Source organism: Solanum dulcamara, chromosome 1, assembly GCF_947179165.1.
Source record: "Solanum dulcamara chromosome 1, daSolDulc1.2, whole genome shotgun sequence".
Classification (NCBI taxonomy): Eukaryota; Viridiplantae; Streptophyta; class Magnoliopsida; order Solanales; family Solanaceae; genus Solanum; species Solanum dulcamara.
The window spans coordinates 22379063-22392088 of NC_077237.1; positions in this window are offsets into that span (position 1 = coordinate 22379063).

The following is a 13026-nucleotide window of genomic DNA, read 5'->3' on the forward strand; positions in this document are numbered from 1 at the left end:
GTGGCAGGAATACGTGTATTTTACTAGATTTGCTTAGTCTTAGTTGTTTACTTGCTGGGTATCGCGTTGTTGGTACTTACTCCTTATTAACTACACTTGTGTAGATTTTAAGCATGGACAGTGACCCAGTTTTTCTTATTTTCATCAAAGGCTTTGGAGGTGATTCGAGATGTAGCTTTTGATACCGTCCATCTTTTTTATTCCTCTTTACTTATTACTTTGTTCTATTCGAGAGAGAAATATTAAGACTTGTATTTATTTCATATCTTAAATTGGAAGGCTTGTACATGTGATAACCAGTTCGTGGGGGAGTTTGTAGTTGACGCTTTATTTATATTTATTTATCTAAATTATCTTTTGCTTTTACCTTCCGTATTTGTTGGGTTTAGGCTGACTTGTCTGGTGGGAAAGGACAAGTGCCATCACGCCCATTTTTAGGTCAGGACAAATTGGTATCAGAGCCCCAGATTCATAGGTCTCACATGTACAAGCCAAGTCTAAGTAGAATTTTGAGGATATGTAAGGAGACATCTATACGTATCTTCGAGAGGTTATGAAGACTGTTAGGAAATACCTTTATTTCTTGACTCTGTATCGTGCAGTAGGATCTGGCATTGAGGTGGAAATGATATAATTCTGGAAAGGATGTGTAGTCAGACGTGGAATGCTCTACAACTCAAAAGGGATGAGTAAGGTTGTGGTTCAATGATATGTTTTGAGGTTATAGCATTGAAAGATGAACAATTGTTAAGAGACTTCATGAATATCTCATCTAGTCTGGTTAGTAATTCAGCAATAAAAAATAGCTTTGGTGTGGCTTATTCGACATCTGAAGTGGTTTAACAATGAATAATGGTATAATTAGGGGAATGAGTATGTGGTTAGCACTGTGACTTTGGGGACTACTAAAATTCGTCACTAAGGAATATATTGCATATTTTATTATGATGATAACATTGCGCCAATCAAGATCAGAATTTTTATGGAAATTTTATAGCGTGGGTGTATATCAAGAAGGGTTATGATAAGTCTATTCCCGCGATACCTTTGTTTACTTGGTTGGGGTCATTGGCTTTATTTCTTTTGCTTTCGACCTGGCCTACGAAAAGATGCATATCATTTTCAGCCAGAGACTAAAATATTTTGGTAATGTATGTTGGTTACATAATGGGTAGAAAAATATAGACCATCTAGGAATGATCTGTCCGGTGGGTATGATGTATTTTAGTGGTGGATCGATCAAGCTCTTATGGTATGATAATAGTGATATATGGGAATGAAGACATCGATTGGCAAGCGCGAATACTAGTTATTGAAGTGTTATCAGTTGTTTCACCTACTTGGATAGTGAAGTTCGATATTGCATTAACATTTGAGAAATCAATTAGTTGTTAGTACGAATCTTGGAGTTAGGCATAGTTTATAAGAAAAATTATAGTGGTGGATCTTTAGTGGGGAATTAATGTGTTTGAATGGTGACATGTATTTTGAGGATCTAATTAAGAATTGGTGAGTTCATTATGAGCCAAAAGGAGTGGATTGAAATTGAAAGGATAAGCTTATGGGTGGAGAAAGTTCTGTGAAGTATACTTGTGTGAAGGCAAGTGAGTATACCAGCAAAAAAATATATATGGGAATTGGCTAATTCATGGGATTAGATAGTATAACAAGTTTGAGGTATCACGTGGATGATAAGGTTAGCTCCGTGATGATGGCAAGGGTGGCTGAGCATGGTAATAGTAGTTTGGGATGGACTCTGATTAAGATACAACTATGTGGTGATGGCTTTCAGTTAAGGGGATCCAGTATGATAATGATGACTTGCGAGTATCTAAGATTTTGGTTGCTACCACTTTATGAGTAGCGTAGTTATGTGTAAAGTCGGGTTTAGGAACATATGGCTTTGCCCGTCTTGTTCTAGTTATAGAAATAATATCTAGTGTTCATCAGTCGGGTTGAGCATACTTCTAGAGTGTAGTCTATGGACATTCTGCTCTAGCATTGTGGTAAGTTCTATAGTGATCTCGAGTCTGATAACTAGCATAATTTGGGTTCCTAATGAGGGACAGGGTAAGATTGACGTATAAGTGTCTAATGATAAGCTAAGGCATGTGATTGCATAAAATCTTCAAGGTATGGGCTAATATTGATTGAAAAGGGATTGGTTTACATGATTTGAATTGAAATTTCAAGTTTTGCATCATAAGTCTACATTCGTGGTGGTTGGTTTTTGTCAAGGTATGAATTGGCAAGGTAAGAAATAATTGATTGTGTCGATTATTGAGCATTTGAAAGAACTTGTGCATAGTTTGAGTTGTGGAGTTTATTACTTTTGGTTGTAAACGATATTAATGAAGTTTTCATTTAAGAAGCTTGATTTAAGTTAAAAGGTAATGTGCTATGGATGCTTGGCCAAGAAAATAATGATGATAAATGAGTTAAGGAAAGTAACACGAGTCTGGTGCATGAAAGAGTTCAAGCATTTGGTATTGGGTTATGTGTTCATAGTATATAGAATTATCGAGGTGAGGAAGGGTTCCTCTAAGTGTGGCATGATGTATATAATGGTTGAATAGTAGTTGAAATTGGTTAAGTGTAAGATTGCGTGGAATTGATATTGGCCGTGATTCAATAATTTTATCTTAATGGAAAAGTACTATGAGATTCAAAACTTGGAGTTTTAACAATTGGTTGAGACCTATAACTGTCATGGGATGCTTAAATGGGAAGTGAGAGGCCCATAGTTTGAAATCTTGGGAACAACAAGGTGTTGCTAAGAAAACCTGGATGCTAATGATGGTATGAGAGTAAAGTAATTGGCCTGTGTGACTACGATGTTTTAGTAATATTGATAGTGTTAGCTTCACCGGAGTATTGTATAGAGTATGAAAAAGTTGATAAATCAAGTGTATCAATGATTTTTATAAGACCAGGCTAGATGATTGTGGAGTCGGGCGAATGGAAATGTGTGTTATGGACACTATGGAAGGAATATCTTGTGACATTTGACTTCGGTTCCATATATTCTTATGTGACTACCTACCTTGTTTCAGAAAGGGTTTAGAGTATGCATCTCTATCTATGATTCATGACATGTTTTCACTTTTGTGAAAGAATTCCTAATGGTGGATCAGATATACCGATCCATGCCCTTTTGGTAGGGTAAGATGCTGATGCAAGTTTGATTATTTCAGATGTGGCAGATTTGGTGTTACCTTGTGGCAGTTGAAGGTTTTTAGAAATTCTACAAGTGTCATCTTGCTTAAGAGAACTTATAGAAGAGCTACCTTGTTTATTGCAGTTTTTCGATGGTATTGGTTTTTACCTTGTCATTGAGGACATCTTCAGCTAGGTGTGATTTGATACTTGTAGGACCATTGAGCCTAGTTCTTCCATTTGAGAATTGACTACAATCACATCTACTTTTTCAGTTTTTCGGCGGCGTTATTAGAGGTTTGTATGCTTGGATGTAATGTTCATCAGGTGGTTACTTGATCACCTCCTTCTTTGGATCAAATTAGTTGGATTCTCCCTTGATGAGCATGCATTATCTAAAGATTAGGTGTTTGCAACTAAAGCTCATGGAAGGATTAGGTTAAGAAAAGGAAATTTAATTAAGATTGGTGATGGGTGTGTGCATTATGCATATTTGGTGGTTGGTTCTGGATTCACTCTAGATTTTAGTAGGTAGTAGTTAAGAATCTTCTCATGGTTAATGTGGGAAAAGGGTTCATTCCTATAGTTGTGCTATGATTTAGAGATTTTCGGTTCAGGTTTGGTTCATGTATTAGCCTGTGGCTTAGTAATCACTCTTGGGTTGTAGATTTTTTAATTTTGATTCAGAAGTTCAGTTTTGATAGTTGATCCTAATGATATGGTCTAAGGATGGGTTCAATCAGGAAAGACAAATACTGAACTTGAAGGTTATGCCTCGGGCTCATGGTAGCATCGATTATCCTTCTTTCTTTTACTTTATGTTCGATGACGAACATGGATTTTAGTGGTGGATGATGTAATGACTCTGAAGATCATATTTGATAGTTTCAATAAAATTACTGTTTTACCCCTTTTGTCAATTGCCCCGAGTAATTTTAGATTGGGTTTGACTGAGCAAACGAGTTCAAAATTGAGTTTCGATTGAAGGAGCAGGTCTGTATTATTATTTAAGACAGTTAGGAGAAAGAATAGGGTAATTTCTCTATCGTATGAGGGATTTACGACTCTTTTAGTGAAAATATAATTTATTGATTTTCTGGTGCAAATAGAGCTGCACATGTATATAAATTTCAAACTGTGTTCTTTTGATATTTTGAGCGTATTGGGAGTTCTTGAGCTCATAATGGAGTGATTCTTCCGGATATCTTCTCGATATAATATGTGGGTTAGTATATAATCCTCAATTCATCATTTTTTAATGATTTCTTCATCTGTTTTCTTATCCGTAAATTTCTTGGGAAAATTTGGGATTTTTATCAATTTGGACTCCATTTTTGAGGAAAAACTATATTTAGGATCCTTGTGTTATGGGTATCCTGATTTTGGCATAAATTTGTTGATCCATTGATTATTTCCATCATATTTACCGTGTATAATTTAGAATTTCTCGGTAAAGTTAAAGTTTGCTAAATTGAGGATTCAAGGTTGATTTTAACTCCAATTTTGATGAAAATTCATACTTGAACTTTTTAAAACACGAGTAAGATATGTTTCAAGAAATATATAAGATTTGAGTCAGGATTTCAGATTCAAATATTGGGGATTTCTCAAGAACATGAATTTTAATAAAATTGGTGTTTGAAGGTTGATTTCAACTCCAAATTCAAATTGGTTTTCAACATTAGTTTCTAAATACTTTAAGGATCATTTTCATGTAAAATTTTTTGGATTTTCTATTCATTTATAAAATCCAATTTTACGGGTTTTTTGGGTGTTTCGGGTCAGATTCGGCCTGGTTGTCAAAAATATTGATTTGGGTATCGTTAGACTCGTGTTCTTATTGAGATTGCATATTTGAATAGATTATGTTGATTCAGAGCACCAACGTAAGGGCAAGGCTCAAGTTTTGAACTAGTGGGATCAGATTCGAGGCAAGTGAATTTCTAAACCTATTCTAAAGCTTGTAGGATCATGTATTCGTGTCTTATGTGTTGATGATTGATAGAAAGTCAACTAGGACATAATACAGGTAAATTGAGCAACGGATAGCCGATAAAGCCATAAAACCAAACTAAACTAAATTGTACATACACATCTACAAAAGCCTCTAAAGAATAACAAACTTAGGGCATGAAACAAGCCCCCGACCTACCTATACAAAACATCAAAACACAATACTGTCAAACTAGAATATGGCTTCTGAAAGAAAGGAGCATACCAACTCTCAGCTGAATTCAGGCTTCTACTGCAACTGATGATCGAAGCCTCTACTTGTACCTACAACAAGAATGCAGCATCCCCTAGAGAAGGGACGTCAACACGAACAATATGTATTGGTATGTAAGGTTGAAAGCTATAAACATAAGTATATCAAAGATAATGAAGAAGAGTTATGGATAGAAACTACCTGAGACTATGGAAGTGGAAATCTGATAACAACTTAACATTTCTGTGTGAATACAACCAAGTAATCACATATACAAATCATACTTCCCTAATGGTGAACTATACGATAATCTAGTCATAATGTTGACCCTGCCCAATCTATATGGCCATCTCGGTGGTGTAATAACTGAATAAATATTTATCCACCCGATATGCCCATCGTGGTGGTGTACTAAACTATATCTGTAGCTATTATGATATCCACCTACCGATATGACCGCATTAATGGTGTAACATAAAGTGATAACCATTATCACTTCTTGAGCTTACCGGGATCATATCAGGTCTATATAATATATATATATATATATATATATATATATATATATATATACTTATATAAGCTGAATTTGAGACTGCAACCTCAATAGGCCTCTTCATTCGTAAGGTGCGATTATGTATATATAACATATAAGGATTTCAAGTAGTATATAAGCATTCCTACTTAATGACTTAAACAACCTTCACAAGGTTTAAATGGAATAAAGATTCTAGTAGGTTTATGAATGATATACTAAAAATATTTCTACCGCCTTAGCATATAGCTTGAATAACAACATATATATTTCTATTTATGTATTATCCACTACCAGTCAGGATCTGCATATAAACATATATATCCTGCCCATAAGGTGCTTCTGTTACATGTGTCGACAATTATAAAGTTAATTTTTTGTACTAACTTATCATGTTGACGAGCACAAATAGTTTTTAATTCTTTGGTCTTACACACATGAAAATATGGAACTCATATACACAAATACTTAAACGAAAATATATTCAACCAGCTCACAGTGCCACGATAGGGATCTCCAAACTCAATTTACAGTTATATATATATATATATTGATTCGCATCACATTCATATATTTTAAAATTTTCAATAACTATAGACGTTTACCATGTATTTTCAACCTTTTTAACAGAATCATACCCTACCTCAATATTAGTTTATAACATAGGACTACTAGTCCTATTAATAACGTAGACTAGTACTTGAAAATGGTAGAAATGGGCACCTTTACATACCTTGATTCCGGTCTTAACGTACTACATGGGTTGACTTATCCCTTGCTCCTTCAATATAAAATAACAGTCAATGACAATCTAGCTTAAAATAGTTACATAACACATTCGAGTCATGTCGTCAATTCAACAAACACATTATGGGCATAAACTCAAGAGACATTCAAATCAATCGATGTTCTTAGTAGTCAGTCCTTCATATTACTAACATCAATACACTACACTTAAATGACTCCAACATATTAATCAGCAGCTACCAGACCACTCGATACACTCCATCCTTGCCAAATATATCAATCAAAACAAGAGAAATTGGGAGCCAGGACTGGGAATCACGGCTTTCTATCATCGACCCGTGAGTCCTACCCATACAATATAGCTAAAACATTAAGAATATTACATGTATGAGAGTAGGGAATATATTCATACTTTAATTTAAGAAAAATATTGATCCTTAAGCTATTGTTAACCAATATGGAGGACTGTCTCTTCAATCCAAAGAGATACTTGAGTGAATTCTAGGCTTGGTTGAGGAATAAAATTTGATTCTTGACTGATTCTTTACCTAAGGCTTTAGATAAGGAGAGGGGTTAAAGAATCAACAAGGAGAATTTCCTAAAATGACTTATGAAATATTTGTAATGAATTCAATTTCATAACTTTCTGAATATAAACATATAGACCGACCTAAAATGTGCAAGTCACGTATCCATCGTGGCCATTTTTGCCTCTACACAATCCATAGTAAAACACGCACATCTTCTTACTTTGAAGTTGGATTAATGAGAGGTTTATTTCATTAGAAACTAGACTTAGATATCTTATAATTTGATATATAATAAGCCCTCTAACTTATTATATTTTGAGAAATATGTTCGTCTCAAGTCAGATCATATATGAGATTATAAGAAATAATCTGTCTCAATGAAACCCTCAACTTGTACTATTGTTCCAAAAATTCCCTTGGCTTCCAACCTTGGAGATGTAATAGAAGTAACAATTAATGTGACCATCCATTTAAAACCTTATTCTCTTGACAACTCATCAACGAACAATGTAAGGTGACAAAAATATAATTTTGCTGGTGCTACATTTTCAACTTACTGAGTTAGTCTCCTTAAAATATTTAGTGTGTTATAGATTACTATCATAACAATTGAATCTCTCTACTCTTAGAGACACCATTTGAAGACCGTTGATATTCTACCTACACCTTTTCCTCCACGACACTCTCAAAAATCATCTCATTTTGATGAATTCCCTCACACCTCATCTTTATCATTTTTTCAGTCATCATTTATTTTTTTCAAAAGATTACTAATGCTTAACCACCATAACTTCATCTTGATCGTCAATGATTTAGGAGTTGAATTTTGTGTACCTTAGTTTGTTTCAGCATCAGGACTATATGAAGCTTTAGGATTGCTATTCATGAATTAAGAAGGATTAGAGATAAAATTATGTAAATGAAGTTCTAAAATGGTGGAAATTCCACTTGATGGTGCAATTGATCGTTATTTGAGTTTCATATTGACTTATTTGAGAGTTGAAGATAGTTAATTTAATCTCGAGGAATAAATACTTTATATGTTTTTTGGTAATAAAGGATTTATTTAATAAACATAGTTAAGAGTCATTACAAAAGAAGACTAGTCTAGGCAATATAGTGCCAGTCTTGTCTCTATCAAATACAAGAATAATAAAAGCGGGGGAATGGGGTACATCATTAAGCTTCCAAAAATATCTAATTCGCATCCTTTCTTTGCTAATTGGTCCGTTACTCCATTAGCTTCTCTTAAAACATGCTTCATTGATACCCTTCTTGCCTTAGTTAGTAGGTACCTGCAATCATCAATTAAATTTTGGTGGGAGCAATATTTGTTAGATAGCAGGTTAATAAGCTCTTTGCAATCTGTTTCGATGATTAGAGGTATTAAGTTTTCTTGTAGTACAATTTTTTGCTCATGGAATAGTGCTAATGCTTCCATATATATGTTCGTAGCAATGTAGATATCCATGTTGAAGCCTGTTATCCGTTCTTTGTTCTTGTCTCTGAATACCCCCCCATTCCTACTTTACCTAGGTTGGAGGTGCATGCACCATCAATATTAAGTTTTAAAAAGTCGCTATCAGGTGGTTCCCATTACACATAGATGAGTCTTTTTTCCTTGTTGAGCATAGTTTTGCTTGTCATAAGCTTGTATTCTAAGGCTTTATTATAGACTAGACTGATTTGTCGGGGGGGGGGGGGGGTACTATTACCTCTAAAGATAATATAGTTCCTGTTAATCCAAATTTTCCATAAAAAAAGGGGATTAGATAAGCCCAAGCTACATACCCATCCCAAACTTCTTTCTATTTAAGTTGTTTTTTTATCCAAGTAGAGATTGATTTGGGGTCATTAGTATGAGGTATGTAGTTTTGATTTCTATTCATTTGTTCCCACAAGTTTTTTGAGTGTGTACATTTAAAGAATAGGTGTTCGATGTCTTCTTTTTCTTTTTCACATATGCAACAAGTATCATTGGGACATATATTTCTCTTATGAAGCATATGAGATGTAGGAATTCTATTTATACAGCTTGGGAAGTAGTAAGTAGGTAAAGTTAATCTTCTTTTCTTTGTTTTGGCATGAACTTTATAAAATGAATAGACGATGTATATGTGATCCCAAGGAAGTTCCCCTTATGAGAGCCACTAAGATGGCCATTTTCTTGACTTCCAAAAGATATTTTATTACGCCTTGATACGAGTGGATTATTTCAAAAGTGCTACTTTGATGAAAACCATAATGACACTCCAAAGGTACTTGATAGGACTCTTGTCTTGGTTTTTAAATGATAGAACATTTGAGTATTCCATCGAGTCTCAGATACGATCTAAAATGCCTATGATGTCTAAGACTCTTTTGATATGATTAATAGTGATATTCGAGAGATGATTGATATGACTATTGTCCTAATTTTCAAATGAAAATTCATCTTTAGTATTTCATTAAGTCTTGATAATGATTTAAATTGCATATGGTTACTCACTACTCTACTCGTGTATACGGTAACCCTTCTATCACTGAGTCCTAGGCCGAGTACGTAATCATGTACAGTTTACTGCATTATCCACCGAGTCCCTTACTAAAGGGCCAGGTACGCTATATGAGGAAATAATAATGCAATGACAAGAACAACTCACCGCGTCCCTCACTAGAGAGCTGGGTACATATGTATATAGATATGAGATGATGATGTAATATGATAAAGTGGTAATAGCGCCAGGCCCTATGATGGACCTATATTTATGATTCACCGAGCCCTAAAAGGGCCAGTTATATTGTATAATATGAGCATGCATGTTTTTATGATTCACGAGGTACAAGTACAGTGTTTTCTTACGTAACGAATTTATCCCCCTGGCTCTCTTTACTTCAAATATGTTTCCAGTTATGCTTTGTATACTCAGTACATATGTAGTACTAAGCCCCCTCTCTTCGGGGGTTGCTTTTATGCCCACAGGTATAGACACACGTTTTGGAGACCCACCAGCTTAGGTCTCCTAGCAGCAAGTTCGGGAGAAGCTCCATTATATCAAAGCCTAGTTGTAGTACTAGTCTCTTGATTTGTACACTCGTTTTATTTATTTAGGGGTACGGTAGGGGCCCTATCCCTCTTTATGTTATCATTATACCCTTAGACGTCTGTAGATATGTGTGTGGGTTGTGTATAGGTTACATAGGTATGTATATACAGTTATGCGGATATGGTTTATGTTTTGGGGATGTATCCCCCATTGTGATGTTTTTGTTAGCTTATATATCTTTCTCGCATGTTATATACTATGACTCAAATAGGGGACAAGTTTGCTTATGGCTATAAAGGGTATACGCGAGTGTCCAGTTTGTGTACCCGTCATGGCCTACGCAGTTGGGTGTTGACAAAAGCGATATCAGAGAAGTCTTTACTTGGAATATCTACAGATCTTATCTAATAAAGTCTTGTTTATCTGTGTGTTGTGCACCACATCTATAAATAGGAGGCTATAAGACATTTAGGATGTTATCTTCCTTTCTTGTCTTAGATCGTGCAATAGAGCCTAGCCATAGGACATGAAATTTCTTTTTATAACCTCCGGTTTCAACTAAAGAATGACATCGACAGAAGAAAATAATGGATGATATTAGAAGCTACACAGTATATAGGTAAGTAATGGTGCGAAAGAGGCATGCTGGGTAAGGTAAGAAGATTGAAATATGATTGAAATGTAAAGTTGAAAATTGAAAGGAAAAGTAGACAGGAAAGTGTAACGGGTGCAGTTCAAGTTGGACATACGAGGTAAGTCCATCATTTTATACTGTTATTGATATTGGGCGCCCTGTGTGGCGGTGATATGAATATATATATATATATATATATATATATATATATATATATATATTGTCCCTATGAGGCATTGTGGCTATGATATGATATGATATGGATGTATATATACGTCGGCCTTGCATGGCATTGCTAGTATTTCCTGAGTGCAGGTTTGGAATAGTACGAAATATAAAGGAAACTCTGCCGAAATTTTCTAGAGAAAAGAGGGAATGAACTATAAGTTTATCATATGTCTTAGAAGTTGATACCGAGTACCCCTACTATGATGAACTAAAGATGTTGGGTACCCTCCGTGTTGTTGGTAAGGGGGGCCCATGTTTACTTAGAAAGTTTTAAGTTGGAGGAAAACTCCTGTTAGAGGGCAAGGTGTCCAGCAATTGGGTTCCACTTTGGTGGGAAAGTACAGAACCCTCAACCATTAGTGATGAACTAGATAAGTTGTTCACGACTCAAGAATGAACCTAGAGGGAAACCATACGACTTAGGCACTAAAAAGTATTGTGGTGCTTATTGGATCTTAATTTCCTTGTGGTAGTGGTTAGAGGATACTTTATGTTAACCTTTGATTGGTTATTAAGCGACCAAAATAACTGATGGACGGAAGGCGTAAACTTATGGGCTATCCCAAATCATATGCTTCACATATTGGATAACATACAAGAAGGATGCAGAAGGGTCGGTGCTACCAAGGAATGATTTTCCCATGGGATATAGGGGTAACATGAAACTCCTCGGGCGCAAAAATGGCCATGGAATGAAAGAATAGAAGGACTACTGCGGGAAGTACTCAAGATAGACGTGATTAATTAATTACGAGTATCAGATGAAAAAGGTAGTATCAGATGAAAAAGGCAAGAAGATAAGACTAGTATTAAAGTAAAAATTGACTTGAGACTGAGCAGAATTGGAAGTTAACCTCGGGTACCCGACAAGGATAAAAGCTTATGAGATATAAAGAAGCATTGTGGATATGTGATTTCGCCGTGGAAAATATAAAGACCCTTCAAGGATGAGGGAGGTAGCTCTCCAAAACCATTGATGCATTGTGAGTCCATTAAGGGGAACAAGTGGTATCCACTCGATTGAAGATAGTGTTATAGCAGAGCTAGAAACACGACTCACTAGAGTAAAAGTACTTCTGAATGGAGAAGTTGAAGCGATTATGAGAGCTAGCTAATCACTGGTGAGGAAGAAAGGAATGTGGATATGGAGACACTACTACATTAATTATATGGCTCGAGTACCCATAGTTGGACTAGATTGGGTACTAGCTATCGAGAATTCTAAGTACCCCATGGTTGTATTAAGGTTTCTTATAGGGGCAACCTAAAGTATAAATAATCTAACACAAGGTGTAGATATGGTGCAGTATGTCAAATGTGTTGGAACAAAATCATATGCGTATGAACAGTTGAAAATAAACAGAGGATGACATGGGTACACTCTAAAGGGGGGAAGTGGACAAGAGAAATATAAGTGTGAGATGAAGTCGACTGACACTATCACATGTTAATGGGAACACTTAAAATTTAAGCAAGATACCATGCTGGCACGAGTTAGCAAGGACTAAAGGCCGATAATAAATGGATAGAAGCCATGATATCTGAGACCGTGCAGAGAACCATTAGCAGAGACCCTAATGGATGGGTGCATACAAAAAGGGGTGAACATAATAAAAAGGTAAGATTGAGCGATCTAAGCACCGTGTAAAAGGTAGTAAGGCCATGGTTGGGTAAAGAGTAAGATACGACAATAGAGTTATTGGCCGCTGAGATGTGACCTACAAGTAGCAAGGAGAAAGAATAGAAAATCTCCTACGATAGGAACTAAGGAGACCAAGGAGTAACCGAAGGAAGGGAAAGAAAAGGGTAGGACAGAATAGCGTTAGAGCGAGCAAGTTCTAGTGTTAAAGTGATATGTAAAGCGAGATGGACCAGGAAATGAAAAGACTGTGTCCACCTCGTAGCGGTTGTATAAAGTAGTTGTGCAACCTACGAATATATATATACAGCATAAGAGAAGTGAT